We start from the raw sequence: 23462 nt of genomic DNA on the forward strand, positions 1-23462 counted from the left end.
AGGCGGCCGTCCGCTTCAAACGCGGTGTACTGGCGGTCCGCCTTGCGGATGGGGAGCTGGTGGTTGGCAGATTTCAGGTCCACAGTTGAGAAGGCCCAGTACTGTGCAATCTGATTGACCATGTCAGATATGCGTGGGAGGGGGTACGCGTCGAGCTGCGCGTACCGATTGATGGTCTGACTGTAGTCAACAACTATCCTGTTTTTCTCCCCAGTTTTCACCACTACCACTTGGGCTCTCCAGGGGCTGTTGCTGGCCTCGATGATACCTTCCCGCAGCAGCCGCTGGACCTCAGACCTGATGAAGGTCCTGTCCTGGGCGCTGTACCGTCTGCTTCTGGTGGCAACGGGTTTGCAATCCGGGGTGAGGTTTGCAAACAGAGAAGGCGGGTCGACCTTAAGGGTTGTGAGGCCGCACACAGTAAGAACAAAGAACAAAGAACAAAGACAATTACAGCACAGGAACAGGCCCTTCGGCCCTCCCAGCCTGCGCCGATCCAGATCCTTTATCTAAACCTGTCGCCTATTTTCCAAGGATCTACTTCCCTCTGTTCCCCGCCCGTTCATATATCTGTCTGGATGCATCTTAAATGCATCTTAAACAGGGGCTGTTTAGCACAGGGCTAAGTCGCTGGCTTTGAAAGCAGACCAAGACAGGCCAGCAGCACGGTTCAATTCCCATACCAGCCTCCCCAAACAGGTGCCGGAATGTGGCGACTAGGGGCTTTTCACAGTAACTTCATTTGAAGCCTACTTGTGACAATAAGCAATATTCATTTTCATCTTGAATGATGCTATCGTGCCCGCCTCTACCACCTCCGCTGGCAAAGCGTTCCAGGCACCCACCACCCTCTGCGTGAAAAACTTTCCACGCACATCTCCCTCAAACTTTCCCCCTCTCACCTTGAAATCGTGACCCCTTGTAATTGACACCCCCACTCTGGGAAAAAGCTTGTTGCTATCCACCCTGTCCATACCTCTCATAATTTTGTAGACCTCAATCAGGTCCCCCCTCAACCTCTGTCTTTCCAACGAAAACAATCCTAATCTACTCAACCTTGACGCATGCGATCGGGGTCGGGCCCTAGAACTCCGGGGTGGTAGGGGCCCGCTAAATTTCAGGGTTAGGCTCTGGAGGTTGCACTGGAAGTCCAGGCCGAGTAGCAAGGCAGCGCAGGGGTTGGGGAGGATGCAGAGCCGGAAGCCGCTTAACTCTACGCCCTGGATGGTGAGGGTGGCGATGCAGTACCCCCGGATCGCCACGGAGTGGGATCCGGAGGCCAGGGAGATTCTTTGGTTAGCGGGGTGTACCGCGAGGGAGCAGCGCCTTACCGTATCGGGGAGGATGAAGCTCTCAGTGCTCCCAGAGCCCCGAAGGCAGGATATCTCGTGCCCGTCGACCTTCACCTTTGTCGACGCAGTCGCGAGGTTGTGCGATCGGGACTGGTCGATCGTGACGGAGGCGAGACACGGCTGGTAGTCGGCGGTTGCAGGCGATGAGCAGCCCGGTGAAGTGCCAGATGGGCAGGGGTCCTGAGGCGGGTAAGATGGCGGTGCCCAGGGGCCGCATGTGTCCTGAGGCGGGGAAGATGGAGGCGCCCAGGGGCCGCATGTGTCCTGAGGCGGGGAAGATGGCGGCGCCCTCGGGCCGCACGTGTCCTGGGGCAGGCAAGATGGCTCCGCCCATTGGTTGTGAGGCAAGCAAGATGGCGGCGCCCACGGGCCGTACGTGGTCTGAGGCTAGGAAGATGGCGGCGCCCACTGGCCGCACGCGGGGGGTGCAGGGACAATAGCGGCGATTGAGCGGGCCTGGCACACTGCAGCGAAATGTCCTTTCTTGCCGCAGGCCTTGCAGAGCGTGCTCCGCGCCGGGCAGCGCTGCCGGGGGTGTTTTGTCTGTCCGCAGAAGTAGCACTTGGGTCCCCCGGGGTTGGTTGACTGCCGCGCGGCGCAGGCATGGGGTTGGCTGGGGGCGGCCGCTGATGGGGTCCACGATGGGGTGGCCGCTGGAAGGGTCCACGATGCCCAGGGGGGGGTGGGCTGTGCGGTCGGGGGCATACACCTGTACGTTGTGTAGCCATCTGGGATGGCCACTTCCAGAATACAAAATGGACGCTCGCAAAGAATATAGGGAACTGTGGACAATGCTGGAAAACAAGCAGGCACAGAGCCTGAATGCATATTGGAGAGAGAGCTCCCAGACGGAATTGAAACTATGGGTCGATTAGCATATTGATGGCCCATCTCCGGGAAACAAAGGAATGACACTCAGGTAACCGATACTATTGCAGCCAGTTCCCCAACCGAAAAGCACAAACAAAGCAAGGCCAACGGCAACCAAAGACACACCCAGCCATCAGGGCACCCACCCCTTTATTGGTCAAGATCGATAGCCGTGATCGAGAAGCGGCCCAATTAATTGGAGCCAAGTTTCACGCCCGCCTAAAAGCGCGCGAAGCCCCTCCGGGTATAAGAAGGAACCCCCACGAGAGAATCGCTCTCTTGGAATTGGCTCTCAAAGCGGAGAGACCTTTCCACCAGCTGCACCAGGGGCAAGTAAGTTCAAGGTCAAGCTCGCTACCAGACGGACGACCTTAGCTGTTCTCCTGTACCTCTTCAAACCCAACAACCTCAGATCCGAACAATGGCCAATGTTCCTCTGACTGAGTGGCCACCCGAAGCGAAGTATAGGCATTAGCGTTAGAGATAATTTAGTTTGTAGTATTTTGTGCACGTGTAGATCTTACCGTGTGTGTAAATAAATAGTATTGACTTTGAACTGACTAACTGGTGTATTGGCTCTGTGATCAGTATTCGGGTTTGAACCTTATGGGGGTATCGAGAGATACCTGGCGACTCTAAAGCAAACATAATTAGGATTAAGGAAGGCGACCATATTGACCGCCATATTCATAACCAGAGAAACAGAGCCACAGTGAGCGAGAGCGCTAGTTTCTTGGTCACTGCGAGGTCAAGCGTAGCCCCTTCTGAGAGGCGCTGGCGGGTGTGGGCCGGCCCTCTGCCCGTAACGAACGCGTCTCTCATTAGCAGGTTAGAATGTTCAGTGACCGAAACGCCTGGCAGTCACAGTCTCTCACCAGGGCGAGCAGGGCACGCCAGAAATCTTCCACAGACTCACCGGGAAGTTGGTGCCGCGTGGACAGGAGGTGCCTGGCGTAGATCTTGTTGGTCTGCTGAGCGTAGTTCTCCTTCAGTAGCGACATGGCCTCTGCGTAGGTCGGCGCCTCCTGAATGAGGGGAAAGACATCGGAGCTCAGCCGCGTGTACAGAATCTGGGGCTTCTGTGCTTCTGGGATTGGGTCTGTCGCAGATCCGATGTATGCTTCAAAGCAAGCTCGCCAATGTGAGAAGTCCTTTCTGGCGTTGTCTGCTCGAGGGTGCAGCTGCAGCGATCCGGCTCGATGCGGAGATCAATCTTTGTAAAATCTCTGTGGAATAAATTGATGCACTATCAATAACGGCGAGACGAGAGTAGAGAGTAATCGAGGCTTTATTACACAGAGATGTGTGGCCTCCTACAGCTACTGGCGAAATGGCTGCAGCTCGGAGAGCACACATATTTATACTCCGCCTACTGGGCGGAGCCAGCAGTTAGGGATCTACCTCCGTACCTGTAGTGCAGGGGTCTAACCGTAATACCCTCGTATGCAGTGCAGTATATACAATATAATACAACAGTTGTGACTACCACAGCGTGAAAGAGAAAAAGAGAGTGAGAGAAAGAGGAGAGAAAGTTCGAGAAAGAGAGAGAGAAAAGAATGAGAGGAAAGAAAGAGTTAGAGAGTGAGAGTGAGTGAGTGGGAGAGAAAGCAACAGAGAGGGAGAGGAAGAGAAAGCGAGATGGACGAGGCGAGAGAAAGCAGAAGCAGCGGGAGATAGTTTGGTCTGCCTGCTCAGTGTGTAGCTGTGTAAATCTCCCAGCTTGCTCGCCTGTGTTATCAGAGTGTAACTGGGGAGCCTGTCACAGCGGCATTCAGTTTGAATTAAGCGCATTAGCCAGAGCACACATCGAGCAGATTCAATTCAGCGTCTTTGCCAACATTGGCCATTCAACCCCTCAAGGCTGCTGCCCCATTCAATTGCCTGCCGAACGTGGCTCTTTGCTACAAATCCTTTCATCTCTTTGTCTGAATAGAATCTCTCAATCTCTGTTTGAGGTATTCAGTAGCCCCCTCCCCCCTCACAGCGGGAGAGAGCTCCACATTTCAATGACCCTTTGTGTCGTTTACTGTTTATTTATTTTCAATGTGGGACACAGGTGTTTTATCCTTTCCTTTGGCAGTCTGGCAGCGTTCCAAACCGAGATCGGAATATTCGGGTCCCTGAAGAATTAGAGTCAGTCCGCAAAAGGAGAGCGGAATGTTCCAGCAGACTGAGCTGTTGGAATCCGCAATCTCGCACGAGGTGCTGCAGAGATTGCGACTGAGAGAGAGGAGAGGCTCCGTCACCCCGAAGATCACACTGAGCCCATTCCCCTGACTGACAGAATCTCTCACCCCGTCTGCTTCACTGCTGGGAGAGATTTATTCCCTTCGCTGGCTCAGTGTCAATAGCGTTCCCCCCCCGCCCCCGCCAGGCCGGCGTTCTGGGTCAGGAGGAGGGGGATGCACCGAGGGAGCGCTGCACTGTCAGAAGTGCCGGCTATCGGACGAGCTCCGTGTGTGTGAGCTCTCCCAGGGGAGGGCATTTTTCTTTAAAGAGCAGCCAGCAGGGGAGTTCCCCTCGCCCCCAGTATCCTGGCCAACATTCATCCCTCAACCAACGCCACAAAGAAAAGCAGATGATCCTGTCATTATTTCATTGCTGTTTGCGGGAGCTTGCTGTGCACAGATTGCGGGCTGCCATTCCCTACATTGCACTTCAGTGACTGCTAAATGCTCTGAGGCCGGAAAAGACTCTATATAAACGCCAACATTTCTCCCCTTGAATTTGGGTTCGTGAAGCAGAGCACAGAGCACACGAGGTGAGGCCCCACGAAATATCGATCGCCCAGGGAATATCGATCGCCCAGGGAATATCGATCGCCCAGGGAATATCGATCGCCCAGGGAATATCGATCGCCCAGGGAATATCGATCGCCCAGGGAATATCGATATAAGAACATAAGAACTAGGAGCAGGAGTCGGCCATCTGGCCCCTCGAGCCTGCTCCGCCATTCAATGAGATCATGGCTGATCTTTTGTGGACTCAGCTCCACTTTCCGGCCCGAACACCATAACCCTTAATCCCTTTATTCTTCAAAAAACTATCTATCTTTATCTTAAAAACATTTAATGAAGGAGCCTCTACTGCTTCACTGGGCAAGGAATTCCATAGATTCACAACCCTTTGGGTGAAGAAGTTCCTCCTAAACTCAGTCCTAAATCTACTTCCCCTTATTTTGAGGCTATGCCCCCTAGTTCTGCTTTCACCCGCCAGTGGAAACAACCTGCCCGCATCTATCCTATCTATTCCCTTCATAATATAACATGTTTCTGTAAGATCCCCCCGCATCCTTCTAAATTCCAACGAGTACAGTCCCAGTCTACTCAACCTCTCCTCGTAATCCAACCCCTTCAGCTCTGGGATTAACCTAGTGAATCTCCTCTGCACTCCCTCCAGTGCCAGTACGTCCTTTCTCAAGTAAGGAGACCAAAACTGAACACAATACTCCAGGTGTGGCCTCACTAACACCTTATACAATTGCAGCATAACCTCCCTAGTCTTAAACTCCATCCCTCTAGCATTGAAGGACAAAATTCCATTTGCCTTCTTAATCACCTGTTGCACCTGTAAACCAACTTTTTGTGACTCATGCACTAGCACACCCAGGTCTCTCTGCACAGCAGCATGTTTTAATATTTTATCATTTAAATAATAATCCCTTTTGCTGTTATTCCTACCAAAATGGATAACCTCACATTTATCAACATTGTATTCCATCTGCCAGACCCTAGCCCATTCACTGAGCCTATCCAAATCCCTCTGCAGACTTCCAGTATCCTCTGCACTTTTTGCTTTACCACTTATTTTAGTGTCGTCTGCAAACTTGGACACATTGCCCTTGGTCCCCAACTCCAAATCATCTATGTAAATTGTGAACAGTTGTGGGCCCAACACTGATCCCTGAGGGACATCACTAACTACTGATTGCCAACCAGAGAAACCCCCATTAATCCTCACTCTTTGCTTTCTATTAATTAACCAATCCTCTATCCATGCTACTACTTTCCCCTGCATGCCATGCATCTTTATCTTATGCAGCAACCTTTTGTGCGGCACCTTGTCAAAGGCTTTCTGGAAATCCAGGTATACCACATCCATTGGCTCCCCGTTATCTACCGCACTGGTAATGTCCTCAAAAAATTCCACTAAATTAGTTAGGCACGACCTGCCCTTTATGAACCCATGCTGCGTCTGCCCAATGGGACAATTTCCATCCAGATGCCTCGCTATTTCTTCCTTGATGATAGATTCCAGCATCTTTCCTACTACCAAAGTTAAGCTCACTGGCCTATAATTACCTGCGTTCTGCCTACCTCCTTTTTTAAACAGTGGTGTCACGTTTGCTAATTTCTAATCCACCGGGACCACCCCAGAGTCTAGTGAATTTTGGTAAATTATCATTAGTGCATTTGCAATTTCCCTAGCCATCTCTTTTAACACTCTGGGATGCATTCCATCAGGTCCAGGAAACTTGTCTACCTTTAGCCCCATTAGCTTGCCCATCACTACCTCCTTGGTGATAACAATCCTCTCAAGGTCCTCACCTGTCATAGCCTCATTTCCATCAGTCACTGGCATGTTATTTGTGTCTTCCACTGTGAAGACCGACCCAAAAAACCTGTTCAGTTCCTCAGCCATTTCCTCATCTCCCATTATTAAATCTCCCTTCTCATCCTCTAAAGGACCAATATTTACCTTAGCCACTCTTTTTTGTTTTATATATTTGTAGAAACTTTTACAATCTGTTTTTATATTCTGAGCAAGTTTACTCTCATAATCTATCTTACTCTTCTTTATAGCTTTTTTAGTAACTTTCTGTTGCCCTCTAAAGATTTCCCAGTCCTCTAGTCTCCCACTGATCTTTGCTACTTTGTATGCTTTTTCCTTCAATTTGATACTCTCCCTTATTTCCTTAGATATGCACGGTCGATTTTCCCTCTTTTTACCGTCCTTCCTTTTTGGATATCCCAGGGAATATCGATCGCCCAGGGAATATCGATCGTCCAGTGAATATCGATCGCCCAGGGAATATCGATCGTCCAGGGAATATCGATCACCCAGGGAATATCGCTGGGAGGGATGTTTATCGGCATATCCAGATGCTGCTTTCACCCCGTTCCTGGGGGATATCCAGATGCTGCTTTCACCCCGTTCCTGGGGGTCGTGATGGTGTCTACGAGCCCTCGGCCCAGGGGACTGCCAGCACTCGACCAGACATGACGGCACCTCGGGGGTCCCGTGGGACATGAGAGACCGGCGGGTGGTCGTGGACCCAGGCACTTCCCTCGGCACTGTCAACCTCGCACCCTGGCAATGCCAATGGAGCAATGCCAGGGTGGTGCTGAGTGGCACTGTCAGGGTGCTGGGTGGCACTGTCAGGGTGCTGGGTGCCACTGCCAGGGTGCTGGGTGGCACTGTCAGGGTGTTGGGTTGCACTGTCAGGGTGCTGGGTGGCACTGTCAGGGTGCTGGGTGGCACTGCCAGGGTGCTGGATGGCACTGTCAGGGTGCCACTGCCAGGGTGCCGGATGGCACTGTCAGGGTGCTGGGTGGCACTGTCAGGGTGCTGGGTGGCACTGTCAGGGTGCTGGGTGGCACTGTCAGGGTGCTGGATGGCACTGTCAGGGTGTTGGGTGGCACTGTCAGGGTGCTGGATGGCACTGTCAGGGTGCCTGGGTGGCACTGTCAGGGTGCTGGGTGCCACTGTCAGGGTGCTGGGTGCCACTGCCAGGGTGCTGGGTGGCACTGTCAGGGTGATGGGTAGCACTGTCAGGGTGCTGGGTGCCACTGTCAGGGTGCTGGGTGGCACTGTCAGGGTGCTGGGTGCCACTGCCAGGTTGTGGCACAGATACATTGAATGAGAAATGAGACAAGTATCTGACGGAGAAGGGAAGAGGTAGATACGATGGGAGATTCAGTATCGGACGGAAAAGAGGAGAGTTACGATGGGAGATTCAGTATCGGAGGGAGAAGAGGAGAGTTACGTTGGGAGATTCAGCATTGGAGGGAGAAGAGGAGATTTACGATGGGAGATTCAGCATCGGAGGGAGAAGAGGAGAGTTACGATGGGAGATTCAGCATCAGAGGGAGAAGAGGAGAGTTATGATGGGAGATTCAGCATCAGAGGGAGAAGAGGAGAGTTACGATGGGAGATTCAGTATCGGAGGGAGAAGAGGAGAGTTACGATGGGAGATTCAGTATCGGAGGGAGAAGAGGAGAGTTACGATGGGAGATTCAGCATCGGAGGGAGAAGAGGAGAGTTACGATGGGAGATTCAGTATCGGAGGGAGAAGAGGAGAGTTACGATCGGAGATTCAGCATCGGAGGGAGAAGAGGAGAGTTATGATGGGAGATTCAGCATCAGAGGGAGAAGAGGAGAGTTACGATGGGAGATTCAGTATCGGAGGGAGAAGAGGAGAGTTACGATGGGAGATTCAGTATCGGAGGGAGAAGAGGAGAGTTACGATGGGAGATTCAGCATCGGAGGGAGAAGAGGAGAGTTACGATGGGAGATTCAGTATCGGAGGGAGAAGAGGAGAGTTACGATGGGAGATTCAGTATCGGAGGGAGAAGAGGAGAGTTACGATCGGAGATTCAGCATCGGAGGGAGAAGAGGAGAGTTATGATGGGAGATTCAGCATCAGAGGGAGAAGAGGAGAGTTACGATGGGAGATTCAGTATCGGAGGGAGAAGAGGAGATTTACGATCGGAGATTCAGTATCGGAGGGAGAAGAGGAGAGTTACGATGGGAGATTCAGCATCGGAGGGAGAAGAGGAGAGTTACAATGGGAGATACACATGAGGAGGCTCAAGTTGTGCTGAATATCCGATATAATCCTATTAATTCTCTTCATTTACAGGGTGGAAGAATATTGCATTGTGGTTGATGATGTGCGGAAGATTGATAAGCATCACATGAAGAATGTTCTTCATTCAAAGCCTGATCCTCAGTACGGGATTGTAAAGACCAACATTCGACCGATTCGTAAATCTGCCAAACACACTGATGGAATAAATATTCAAATCGACATGAATTATTCAGCGTCCCGGCTAGTTTTTATAGGCGTGAATTATTTAAAAAGGAGTCATCTTAAATAGCTGTTTAAATGAAACGCAAGCCCGTCTGATAGCACATTAAACATTTCCAGACTGCAAATTTTCGATTGGAGGAGGTGAGGACATTCGCCTTCAATTTTGGGACTGGCTTGGCCCTGATCCAGGATCGAACCTGTGACTCGTGTCTTCTGTTTGGGGGCTGTCTGAACGGCAAGACACAACCTTCGGCAACCGTGAAGCTCGAGACATGAAACTGTTACTCGCAGAGTTGAAGTTAATGTTGACTTTCATTGTCAACCTTGAGCTGTTTGAAGGTTGTTCACAGTTGTCCTTCGGCCCCCCTCTGTTCTCGCTGCCCTAGATTGTCTCCCAGCCTGCCAAATATTCAATATTAAGACACTCTATCCCCGTTTCCAATCCCTCTGAGGCCTTGCCCCTCCCGGTCTCTGAATCTCCCATCCCTCCCTCCCTCCGGGACCTCTGTGCTCCCCCAGTTCTGGCCTATTTCACATCCCTCACTCCCAACTCTCCACCATTGGCAGTAACAAGGGAAGATGCCTGGGTTCTAAGCACTGGAATCCGCTCCCGAAACCTGTTCACCTCACGCCCCACCCCTCCTCTTTGACACAGCTTTTGGGCACCTGAGGCTGGATTCTCCGATTTTCAGGCTATGCCCTGACGCAGGCTTGGGAACGGTGGCGTTTTACACCTGAAAATTCGAGGCAAGGAACGGCCACCGATCCTCCGTTTGTCTGGAGGCTCGCGTAGAGCTCCCGGCTCTAGTTGCCAATACGACCCGGAGAATTGCCGGGTCCATGGCCACGCATGTGCGCGGCGCAGCCTGCATAATAGTGCCCCCCTTTTGGCCGGCTTGCGCGCCCCGGACTACTCTCGATAGTGCCCCCAGCCCCGAATAATGTCCCCCCCTCCCGCTGGACTGAGTCCGCAGCTGCCACGCCGAGTTCCCGCCGGGTGACACCATGAGAGACCCGCACCGTTGGGAACGCGGCCGGTCGGGGGCGGAGCATTGGGGGCGGAGCGCCGGGGGCAGAGCATCGGGGGCGGGGCGTCGGGGGCGGAGCATCGGGGGTGGAGCACCGGGGGCAGAGCATCTGGGGCGGGGCGTCGGGGGTGGAGCGTCGGGGGCGGAGCATCAGGGGCGGAGCGTCGGGGGCGGAGCATCGGGGACGGAGCATCGGGGGTGGAGCATCAGGGTCGGAGCATCGGGGGCGGAGTGTCGGGGGCGGAGCATCGGGGACGGAGCATCGGGGGTGGAGTGTCGGGGGCGGAGCATCGGGGGCGGAGTGTCGGGGGTGGAGCATCAGGGGCAGAGCATTGGGGGCGGAGTGTCGGGGGCAGAGCATCGGGGGCGGAGCATCGGGGCGGAGTGTCGGGGGCGGAGCATCGGGGGCGGAGTGTCGGGGGCGGAGCATCGGGGGCGGAGTGTCGGGGGTGGAGCATCAGGGGCAGAGCATTGGGGGTGGAGTGTCGGGGGCAGAGCATCGGGGGCGGAGCATCAGGGGCGGAGCATCGGGGCGGAGTGTCGGGGGCGGAGCATCGGGGGCGGAGTGTCGGGGGTGGAGCATCGGGGGTGGAGCGTCGGGGGCGGAGCATCGGGGGTGGAGCGTCGGGGGGCGGAGCATCAGGGGACGGAGCATCGGGGGCGGAGCATCGGTGGCGGAGCATGGGGGCGGAGCATCGGGGGCGGAGCATCGGGGGCGGAGCGTCGGGGGTGTAGCGTCAGGGGGCGGAGCATCGGGGGTGGAGTGTCGGGGGGCAGAGTATCGGGGGCGGTGCATCGGGGGCGGAGCATCAGGGGGCGGAGTGTCGGGGGTGGAGTGTCGGGGGGCAGAGCATCGGGGGCGGAGCGTCAGGGGGCGGAGCATCGGGGGTGGAGCATCAGGGGGCGGAGCATCGGGGCGGAGCGTCAGGGGGCGGAGCATCGGGGGTGGAGTGTCGGGGGGCAGAGCATCGGGGGCGGAGCATCGGGGGCGGAGCATGGGGGGGTGGAGCGTCAGGGGGCGGAGTGTCGGGGGCAGAGTGTCGGGGGCAGAGCATGGGGGGTGGAGCGTCAGGGGGCGGAGCATCGGGGGCGGAGCGTCAGGGGGCGGAGTGTCGGGGGTGGAGCATCAGGGGTCGGAGCATCGGGGGCGGAGCGTCAGGGGGCGGAGCATCGGGGGCGGTGCGTCAGGGGGCGGAGCATCGGGGGCGGAGCGTCAGGGGGCGGAGCATCGGGGGTGGAGTGTTGGGGGGCAGAGCATCGGGGGCGGAGCATCGGGGGCGGAGCATGGGGGGGGGCGGAGCATCAGGGGGCGGAGTGTCGGGGGCGGAGTGTCGGGGGCGGAGCATGGGGGGCGGAGCATCGGGGGCGGAGCGTCAGGGGGCGGAGTGTTGGGGGCGGAGCATTGGGGGCGGAGTGTTGGGGGCGGAGCATCGGGGGCGGAGCGTTGGGGGGAGTGGGCCTCAGGCAATGTCCTTTGGCCGGCGATACGGCGTGTGGTGTACTCTGTCAGTGCGCCGCGGTGAGGGGGGTGGGGCATCGGGAAAGCGGCGCCGCCCACGATTTGGTCGGAATCGGGGATTCTACGGCCGATCGCCGAACCCGATTTTGGTGTTGGAGAGCGGAGAATCCTGCCCCTGGCATTCCCATCTGTGGGTCAGTTTTTATCACTTGTTTAACAACATCATTCTTGTACAAACGCCTCAGGATGATTCGGTAGCGTCACGGTACCCAGACTAAACCTCAATTTATATTCGCAAACCCAATGAGACCCCAACAAGTTTCCAATTTTAAACTGTGAGGAAAGACTACTTCACTCCCAGACTGATTCCACTCACAAATAGGGAGAATTTGGAATAAAACAAACTTTATTATTAACCCCATAACATCCAAGAAAACACAACTTTTCAATTAACAGTTAAAAAATTCTTGGGAAAAAAATAAAGAATGGTCTTTGAGCTACAGTGAATAGCAGAACCCTGAAGAGTATTGACAGTCAGAGAGATCTAGGAGTACAGGTCCACAGGTCATTGAAAGGGGCAACACAGGTGGAGAAGGTAGTCAAGAAGGCATACGGCATGCTTGCCTTCATTGGCCGGGGCATTGAGTATAAGAATTGGCAAGTCATGTTGCAGCTGTATAGAACCTTAGTTAGGCCACACTTGGAGTATAGTGTTCAATTCTGGTCGCCACACAGAGCATTCTTGTGAAGGGAGGAAGAAGGTCATCTTCAAACGGAGGAAATCTATTTTGTTTGGCAGCAAAGGAGACAGCGGATCTTGCAGGTACTGTGCGCACTGGCTAATAAGGTGTAACACCTGGAAAGCTGCGTGATTTAGCCTGGAGGTGCGAAAGAGTTGGGAGTTTTCCCAGAAGTGGCCAACTGTGAGCCAGGGTGTTAGTTGTTGCTCATTTGAAAAGGAACTTGGGAAAAATACACCATCAGGACTGTATCGAACCTTAGTTAGGCCACACTTGGAGTATAGTGTTCAATTCTGGTCGCCACACTACCAGAAGGATGTGGAGGCTTTAGAGAGGGTGCAGAAGAGATTTACCAGAATGTTGCCTGATATGGAGGGCATTAGCTATGAGGAGCGGTTGAATAAACTCGGTTTGTTCTCACTGGAACGACGGAGGTTGAGGGGCGACCTGATAGAGGAATACAAAATTATGAGGGGCATAGACAGAGTGGATAGTCAGAGGCTTTTCCCCAGGGTAGAGGGGGCAATTACTAGGGGGCATAGGTTTAAGGTGAGAGGGGCAAGGTTTAGAGTAGATGTACGAGGCAAGTTTTTTACGCAGAGGGTAGTGGGTGCCTGGAACTCGCTACCGGAGGAGGTGGTGGAAGCAGGGACGATAGGGACATTTAAGGGGCATCTTGACAAATACATGAATAGGATGGGAATAGAGGGATACGGACCCAGGAAGTGTAGAAGATTGTAGTTTAGTCGGGCAGCATGGTCGGCACGGGCTTGGAGGGCCGAAGGGCCTGTACTTTTCTTTGTTCTTTGTTCTTCTTTTTCCATCTACTTCTAAAAAGTGAGCAGAATCCACACATACAGATCAAATGCCACTTATTAATAAAGTTAACACCCAGTGGCTGGCAGAGTTACTTACAAAGTTCCCTATTCCAAGGTTGGGATTAAGATGGGGAATTGGATGTAAACATTACTGTTCTGATTAAGGGGAAAATTGTGGACTGAGTTAGCGAATGAAGAGTGCCGTGGCTCAGTGGGCAATTAGCCGGGATTCCAAACAAGGATTCCGGAATGTGGGGGAATAGATCAATAAAGAAGAGCTTGTTGGGTCGATCCAGTTATTCCCAGAGCGTTCCTGCCCTGCCCAACAATTCCGATGTACACAAACCCACGGGAGAGTGAATGCATTGAGCTCCCAACAACATTCTTCCCAGTCTTTGCATTCTTGTCTTTTATTAATGATGACAGGAGTGGCTGAATGATTAGACTTTTGCTTAACATAAAGGGACAAGTTTGTTTGCAAAGGGAAATGTTAGAAGCCAGTGCTCTCAGGAATACAGGTGCCCTGTACGCCTCCGATAGCAATAGTAGAATTTGCTCTGTTATCATTCTAAAGTGGACGTTGCTATGGCAACAAGGCATAATCTCCATAAGAGCACATTTATCCTTGAAAGTCTGGAAGTCCACTGAGAGTACGATTAGTCAGGAGCCAATGGCAACCACTTTGTGGTCTATCGGGGTCACTTCCCATAGGAGAACTTAGCTCCGATTCACTTCTGTCAGTTGGGCTTCCCTGATCTTCGTTGAGGCGATTTGACTTGTGATGTGATTTCATTAATGAGATCCGATAGAGACTAGTCAGAAATCAGTGAGCTGTTTGTGGGCTTTCTGTCTGCCCAGCTCCTGCAATGTATTTTCCACATCGGAGACTGAGCCGGTATTACTCTCTGGAACATCTTCCCTTGACATTTAGATACAATGCGATTGTAAAAATAGTAAGAAGCGACAACAATGGATGTTTTTATACCTCCCGTAACAATGTGTGAAGGACTTCATGGGAACTTTATCGAACACAGAGCCGAACGAGGAGATATTAGGGCAGGTCGGAAAAGTGAGAAAGAAAGAGTTTGGATTGAGGGAGTGTCTCAAAAGGGGGAAGCAAGTGCGGAGAGGTTCAGGGAGGAATTTCAGAGTCCGGAACCCAGGCAGCAGAAGGCATGGCCGCCAAAGGCGGAGCGATGAAAGTTGGGAATGTGTCAGATGTCAGAGCTGGAGGAGGGGCGGAGATTTGGAGGGTTGTAGGACTGGAGGAGGGGCGGAGATTTGGAGGGTTGTAGGACTGGAGGAGGGGCGGAGATTTGGAGGGTTGTGGGACTGGAGGAGGGGCGGAGATTTGGAAGTTGTAGGACTGGAGGAGGGGCGGAGATTTGGAGGGTTGTAGGACTGGAGGAGGGGCGGAGATCTGGAGGGTTGTAGGACTGGAGGAGGGGCGGAGATTTGGAGGGTTGTAGGACTGGAGGAGGGGCGGAGATCTGGAGGGTTGTAGGACTGGAGGAGGGGCGGAGATCTGGAGGGTTGTAGGACTGGAGGAGGGGCGGAGATCTGGAGGGTTGTAGGACTGGAGGAGGGGCGGAGATCTGGAGGGTTGTAGGACTGGAGGAGGGGCGGAGATCTGGAGGGTTGTAGGACTGGAGGAGGGGCGGAGATCTGGAGGGTTGTAGGACTGGAGGAGGGGCGGAGATCTGGAGGGTTGTAGGACTGGAGGAGGGGCGGAGATCTGGAGGGTTGTAGGACTGGAGGAGGGGCTGAGATTTGGAGGGTTGCAGGACTGGAGGAGGGGCGGAGATTTGGAGGGTTGTAGGACTGGAGGAGGGGCAGAGATTTGGAGGGTTGTAGGACTGGAGGAGGGGCTGAGATTTGGAGGGTTTAGGAGGAGGTTACAGAGGTAGGGATGGGAGAGGTCCTGGCGGGATTTGAAAAGGAGACTGAGTTTTGAAGTTGGGATGTTATTGGACCAGGAGCCAAAGAGCAGAGGGTTGATGGGTGAGTGGGACGTGTTAACATAGATTAACATAGAGTAACATAGAATTTACAGTGCAGAAGGAGGCCATTCGGCCCATCGAGTCTGCACCGGCTCTTGGAAAGAGCACCCTACCCAAGGTCAACACCTCCACCCTATCCCCATAACCCAGTAACTCCACCCAACACCAAGGGCAATTTTGGACACTAAGGGCAATTTATCACGGCCAATCCACCTAACCTACACATCTTTGGACTGTGGGAGGAATCCGGAGCACCCGGAGGAAACCCACGCACACACGGGGAGGATGTGCAGACTCCGCACAGACAGTGACCCAAGCCGGAATTGAACCTGGGACGCTGGAGCTGTGAAGCAATTGTGCTAACCACTGCACCACCGTGCTGCCAGTCAGGGCGCGGGCATCAGAGACTGTGATGATTACCCTGTGTTTCGCTGTGTTCACCGCCTGTCACGTTGCGCCTCGAGTCTCAGCCAAGTGACCACTTTGCGGCACGGTAGCACAGTGGTTAGCACTGTTGCTTCACAGCGCCAGGGTCCCAGGTTTTATTCCCGGCTTGTGTCACTGTCTGTGCGGAGTCTGCACGTCCTCCCCGTGTGTGCGTGGGTTTCCTCCGGGCGCTCCGGTTTCCTCCCACAAGTCCCGAAGGACGTGCTGTTAGGTGAATTGGACATTCTGAATTCTCCCTCTGTGACCCGAACAGGCGCCGGAATGTGGCGATGAGGGGATTTTCACAGTAACTTCATTGCAGTGTTAATTTAAGCCTACTTGTGACAATAAAGATTATTATTATTACCATTGTGTGACAACAGGGACCGGATTCTGTCGGCCGACACTGAAATCGGGAAAGGCGATTGGACGGAGAATCGGTCCTGATGCCGAAATTATGGCGGGCGCCGGTTTCACGCCAAATCGCAATTCTCCGTCACCTCGACAGCGGCATCAATGCGTTCCGGATCGCACGTACAGTAAACACCGTCAGATCAGCAATCGCGGGCCTGACCTGATATTCTCCAGGGCCTCCGCGATTCTCCGCCTCCACCCGGGGGGAACTCTCGACACCGCGGTGGGGGAACTCTCGACACCGCGGTGGGGGAACTCTCGACACCGCGCTGGGGGAACTCTCGACACCGCGCTGCGCAGAACTCTCGACACCGCGCTGGGGGAACTCTCGACACCGCGCTGGGGGAACTCTCGACACCGCGCTGGGGGAACTCGCGACACCGCGCTGGGGGAACTCTCGACACCGCGCTGGGGGAACTCTCGACACCGCGCTGGGGGAACTCTCGACACCGCGCTGGGGGAACTCTCGACACCGCGCTGGGGGAACTCTCGACACCGCGGTGGGGGAACTCTCGACACCGTGCTGCGGGGAACTCTCGACACCGCGCTGCGCAGAACTCTCGACACCGCGCTGGGGGAACTCTCGACACCGCGCTGGGGGAACTCTCGACACCGCGCTGGGGGAACTCTCGACACCGCGCTGGGGGAACTCTCGACACCGCGCTGGGGGAACTCTCGACACCGCGCTGGGGGAACTCTCGACACCGCGCTGGGGGAACTCTCGACACCGCGCTGGGGGAACTCTCGACACCGCGGTGGGGGAACTCTCGACACCGCGGAGGGGGAACTCTCGACACCGCGGAGGGGAACTCTCGACACTGCGCTGGGGGAACTCTCGACACCGCGCTGGGGGAACTCTCGACACCGCGCTGGGGGAACTCTCGACACCGCGCTGGGGGAACTCTCGACACCGCGGTTCACTTGTACTGTTAAATATTGGGAAGCAGGCACTGTGGCTGCTGAGGGAGAGGGGGGGGGGGGGGGGTAGGACACAGAGAGGAGCGACCATGGGGCATGGACCGCCATTGCCGTGGCCGGCAAGGCAACCATCTTGCTGCACACCCCACTGACCGCCCACCCTGGCCCTTGGTTCAGTAGAGTGCCCACCCCACCACCCTGCACCCCACCCACCACACCCCTCACCCCACCACCCTGCACCCCACCCACCGCCCTCAGACTCCACCCCACCAGCACCACCAACTGGCTGACACCGAGCGGCGGGCATCACGCAGCCCATTGAGAGCAATGTCCACATTAGCCCCTATGGAGGGGGGGGGGGGGGGGGTGGCTGTATGGGGGCTGCAGAGCGTTCCACTGACAAGGGCAGCGCCAGCCGATGGTACCCCTGAGATATAGGGACAGGTGACGATGCCAACGGGCATTTTTTCATTAGTTCACGGATGTGGACATCACTGGCTGGGTCAAAGAACAAAGAACAAATAAAAGTACAGCACAGGAACAGGCCCTTCGGCCCTCCCAGCCTGCGCTGATCATGGTACCTGCCTAAACTAAAACCTTCTACACTTCTGGGGTCCGTATCCCTCTACTCCCATCCTATTCATGTAGGGGAGGCAGTGGTATAGCTGCTCAGCCAGTAATCCAGCGATGCGGAGTCTTGCTGGGGACCCGGGTTCCAATCCCTCTCCGGTTGATGGTGAAATTTAAATTTAATTTTAAAAATCTGGAATTAGAAACTCATTGTCGATTGTCGTTAGTGCTCCATTAGGGAAGGGAATCTGTCGTCCTTACCTGGTCTGGCCGACATGTGACCCACAGTTTACTCTCAAATGCCCACTGGGATGGGCAATAAACGCTGTCCAGCCAGCGATGACCACACCCCAGGAACGGGCTGAAGGCCAAGACACCCCTTAAACCTCCCTATCGTCCACCACCTCCTCCGGCAGCGAGTTCCAGGCACCCACTACCCTCTGCGTAAAAAACTTGCCTCGTACATCTACTCTAAACCTTGCCCCTCGCACCTTAAACCTATGCCCCCTAGTAATTGACCCCTCTACCCTGGGGAAAAGCCTCTGACTATCCACTCTGTCTATGCCCCTCATAATTTTGTATACCTCTATCAGGTCTCCCCTCAACCTCCTTCGTTCCAATGAGAACAAACCGAGTTTATTCAATCGCTCCTCATAGCTAATGCCCTCCATACCAGGCAACATTCTGGTAAATCTCTTCTGCACCCTCTCTAAAGCCTCCACATCCTTCTGGTAGTGTGGCGACCAGAATTGAACACTATACTCCAAGTGTGGCCTAACTAAGGTTCTATACAGCTGCAACATGACTTGCCAGGATATCTGGGAATTTCCACATTCCTGTTTGTGGGATCTGGCAGTAGGTGATCTGGTGATCACACTCCCATGGGATTTACTTGGCTGCAAAGCACTTTGGCTTGTCGTGAATTTACATAGACATAGAACATACAGTGCAGAAGGAGGCCATTCGGCCCATCGAGTCTGCACCGACCCACATTAATCCCTCACTTCCACCTTATCCCCGCAACCCAGTAACCCCTCCCAACCCTTATGGACACTACGGGTAATTTAGCATGGCCAATCCACCTAACCTGCACGTCTTTGGACTGTGGGAGGAAACCGGAGCACCCGGAGGAAACCCACGCGGACACGGGGAGAACGTGCAAACTCCGCACAGACAGTGACCCAGCGGGGAATCGAACCTGGGACCCTGGCGCTGTGAAGCCACAGTGCTAATCACTTGTGCTACCGTGCTGCCCTGATTTGTGAAAGGCGTTATATAAAATGCAGGTTCTTTCTTTAGAATTGAGGGAACAATATTGTAATATCATGATAGACCTAATTGCATTTGTTTGAGACTCATCGCTCTGCTCAGCATTGATGAACTGTCTGAGGAGATTGAAAAACATTGAATAGGTTCGATGAATGGGAGCTCTTCACAATGCACTGTGCAGGAGTGAGAGCAGTATTAGATTGTTAGGAGTTGGTTTTGCATCTCGACATGGCTCTTGAGGTCTGCCAATGGTGGATACTGGGTGAGTGGTTGTGGAGGAGGGACGGAGAGTAGGAAAGGCCATGTGTGTGTTGGTGGGGGCTATGATTTGGGGCCAAGAGATGGCATTGAGTTTGCGATGGGAGAGGGGGCATGAGGTGGGGTTTGTGAGGTGCGAGGGTGGGGCGATGTTGCTGAGAACTGAGGCAGGTCTTCTAATCGGCTGAATCTGCCCTCACCCACCCGCACACACTGCTTCCGTGGTTGTGGTGGGTCTGATGGTGACCAGCTCATAATTAGACCAATTCTCCAGGAATGAGGAATGCTGTCAGCTCCATTTGCCATGCTGGCTGGTCAGGTTGGTCTAGCTGCCACCCCTGGTAACGTGTCTGATGTGACAAGAGTCACTGCACTTTGAACAAAATTCATCCTGGCCTTGAGGCATTTGCCATGATCAGACTGTGCAGCGTTCCAGTCTTAAAATTCTTGTTTTTGTTTCATTTCTCCCGTCAATATGGATTAATCCCAGTCCTGGCAACAGCGCCTGACTGCCACAAACCAGCACCTTCCCTTCTCACTGCACAATCATTTCACATTTCGTCCAGACAATACTGGGGCAGCTTCGACCCATTAGCGGCTGGTGTTCTGTTGCTCTCGGAGATAGCGGCCTGTACACCTACAGGAACAAGGCATAGTCCTTCCCACCTGGGAAAATCGGGAGCACCTCGACATGACAATCAGCTGACATCAGGCACTGGCCTCTGATCTTGCATCTCTATCTAGTGGAATAATTGCCGAGTGATTTCGATGCCGCTGGTAATCTAAAACAAACCGTTCAAACTGAACAAAACACAGAATTTCTGTGAGGAATAAAATTTGCTCAGGTTGGTTGAATATCTCCTCTTTCGTCAAAAACGTTCCTTGCCGTCCGCCCACCCATACTTCAATCATCTTTCCTGAAGTTGCCTTCCCAGGATTTCCATCCCCCCCCCCGTTTCCCTCTCGCGCCCCACTGCCCCATTTCACCCTAAACCCCCACCCCCCCGAACCTCCTTCCCCACCACTGCTCCCCCAAACCCCCAATAGTCCATCCCAAAGTCCCCTACCCATCACCCCCCCCACCCCATCTCCTCCAATCCCCAAATGCCACCCCCCGCCCCCCCCCATCAGCCCCATGGCAACACCTCGACCCCCTTGACATGCCAACCAGCCAGCACCCTCTTCCCGTGCCATTGTTATCCTGCTGAGTGCAACATGAAAAACTTCAGCAGTGTGTCTCTTTTCTCAGCAACACTCAAGATTTCAAGAATATAAACTTCTTCAGAAAGATTGAAACAGGAGGAGGCCATTCAGCCCCTTGAACCTGTCCCTCCTGGTTTTCCCGTGGCCTCCTCTGTCCAATTTCCCTTCATCCCTCTGGGTAACAAAAGTCCCTCAATCTGAGATTTGAAGTGAATGATGAGTGTGTTCCGAACTTTGCTGCCCTGGAGAAGCTATTCTCACTCTCAGGAAAGATGCTTCCAAACTTCCCACTCTGCCCCCCGGTTCTAAACTCCCAAACCGGCAGAAATCATTCCCTCCTGCCTGTTCCCCCCCAATACCTTGAAATGTTTGAACCAATCACTCCTCATCCTTTCAAGCCCAACCCGAACCCGAACTCAGCTGTAAACCGCCATCTCCCGTTGTAATTTAACCCTCGGAGAGCCGATGTTATTCTGCTGAACCTACACCATGTGTGTGTCACGGTAAGGACCCCAGGAATGTTAACAGCTTGGACCAGATCAACAGGATTCCGTCCGCTTCCTGTCCTCAAGATACAACATCCAACATTTTGGAGTTCCTCCCTTTGACACGGGACAGGAGGGGGGTGGTTGAGGTGAGTGAGGGGAAGTGATGGAGGGGGGAATAGAATATATAACATAGAACATACAGTGCAGAAGGAGGCCATTCGGCCCATCGAGTCTGCACCGACCCACTTAAGCCCTCACTTCCACCCCATCCCCATAACCCAATAACCCCACCTAACCTTTTTTTGGTCCCTAAGGGAAATTTAACACGGCCAATGCACGTCTTTAGACTGTGGGAGGAAACCGGAGCACCCGGAGGAAACCCACGCAGACACGGGGAGAACGTGCAGACTCCGCACAGACAGTGACCCAGCGGGGATTCGAACGTGGGACCCTGGAGCTGTGAAGCCACAGTGCTAACCACTGTGCTACCATGCTGACCGAATGTGAGGGGGAATCATTGGTACCCAGTGAGTGGCGATGAGCAGGAACCTGCTGCCTGTGAGGAGAGTGGAAGTGGACACGATCATTTCCAAAGGGAATTGGGTGGATGGTGCGAGGGATGGGGCCGGGCGGTGAGGGTTAGAGGGGGAATGGGGCTGCGTAGCTTGTTTCACAGGGGGCTGGTGTAGAATCGATGGGCTGGACAGCCTAACTTCCTCTGTGTCACTTCACAGCCGCCACCGTGGAGGCAGAGTTCAGTGTCCGGCAGACGTGATTGGCACGAGATGGGAGGGCAGCGGACCAGGTGCCATCTTCAGTAAACAGGAATCTGTGAAGAGCTCAGTGAATGTGGCGACGGAGACGGGAAGGAAATCACTGCCCCCAACTTACCCCGTGGGCACAGAGACTGGCAACCAGGACATCCGGAATCATCTCGCATTGGGAACCCTGCATTAACTATCCATCCGGACTCTATTCTTCTCCAGAAACTATCTCTCTCCGGACACTATCCATCCGGACACTATTCATCCGGACACTATCCTGCCGGACACTATCCCGCCGGACACTATCCCTCCGACACTATCCACCGGACACTATCCCTCCGGACACTATCCTCCCGGACACTATCCCGCCGGACACTATCCCTCCGACACTATCCACCGGACACTATCCCGCCAGACACTATCCATCTGGACACTACCCCTCCAGACACTAGCCTGCCGGACACTATCCCGCCGGACACTATCCTGCCGGACACTATCCCTCCGGACACTATCCCTCCGGACACTATCCCGCCGGACACTATCCCTCCGGACACTACCCCTCCGGACACTATCCCGCCGGACACTATCCCTCCGGACACTACCCCTCCGGACACTATCCTGCCGGACACTATCCTGCCGGACACTATCCCTCCGGACACTATCCCTCCGGACACTATCCCGCCGGACACTATCCCTCCGGACACAATCCCTCCGGACACTACCCCTCCGGACACTATCCATCCGGACACTATCCACCCGGACTCTATTCTTCTCCGGAAACTATCTCTCTCCGGACACTATCCATCCGGACACTATCCATCCGGACACTATCCATCCGGACTCTCTTCTTCTCTGGAAACTATCTCTCTCCGGACACTATCCCGCCGGACACTACCCCTCCGGACACTATCCCGCCGGACACTATCCCTCCGGACACTATCCTGCCGGACACCACCCCTCCGGACACTATCCCGCCGGACACTATCCCTCCGGACACTATCCCTCCGGACACTATCCCGCCGGACACTATCCCTCCGGACACTATCCTGCCGGACACCACCCCTCCGGACACTATCCCGCCGGACACTATCCCTCCGGACACTATCCACCGGACACTATCCCTCCGGACACTATCCATCCGGACACTATCCTGCCGGACACTATCCCGCCGGACACTATCCCTCCGACACTATCCACCGGACACTATCCCGCCAGACACTATCCATCTGGACACTACCCCTCCAGACACTAGCCTGCCGGGCACTATCCCGCCGGACACTATCCTGCCGGACACTATCCCTCCGGACACTATCCCTCCGGACACTATCCCTCCGGACACTATCCCGCCGGACACTACCCCTCCGGACACTACCCCTCCGGACACTATCCCTCCGGACACTATCCTGCCGGACACTATCCCTCCGGACACTATCCCTCCGGACACTATCCATCCGGACACTATCCACCAGGACTCTATTCTTCTCCGGAAACTATCTCTCTCCGGACACTATCCATCCGGACACTATCCATCCGGACACTATCCATCCGGACTCTCTTCTTCTCTGGAAACTATCTCTCTCCGGACACTATCCCGCCGGACACTACCCCTCCGGACACTATCCCGCCGGACACTATCCCGCTGGACACTACCCCTCCGGACACTATCCCGCTGGACACTACCCCTCCGGACACTATCCCGCTGGACACTACCCCTCCGGACACTATCCCGCCGGACATTATCACGCCGGACACTATCCCGCCGGACACTATCCCGCCGCACATTATCCTGCCGGACACTATCCCGACGGACACTATCCTGCCGGACACTACCCCTCCGGACACTATCCCGCCG

This window comes from Scyliorhinus torazame, chromosome 29 (assembly GCF_047496885.1).
Source record: "Scyliorhinus torazame isolate Kashiwa2021f chromosome 29, sScyTor2.1, whole genome shotgun sequence".
Taxonomy (NCBI): Eukaryota; Metazoa; Chordata; class Chondrichthyes; order Carcharhiniformes; family Scyliorhinidae; genus Scyliorhinus; species Scyliorhinus torazame.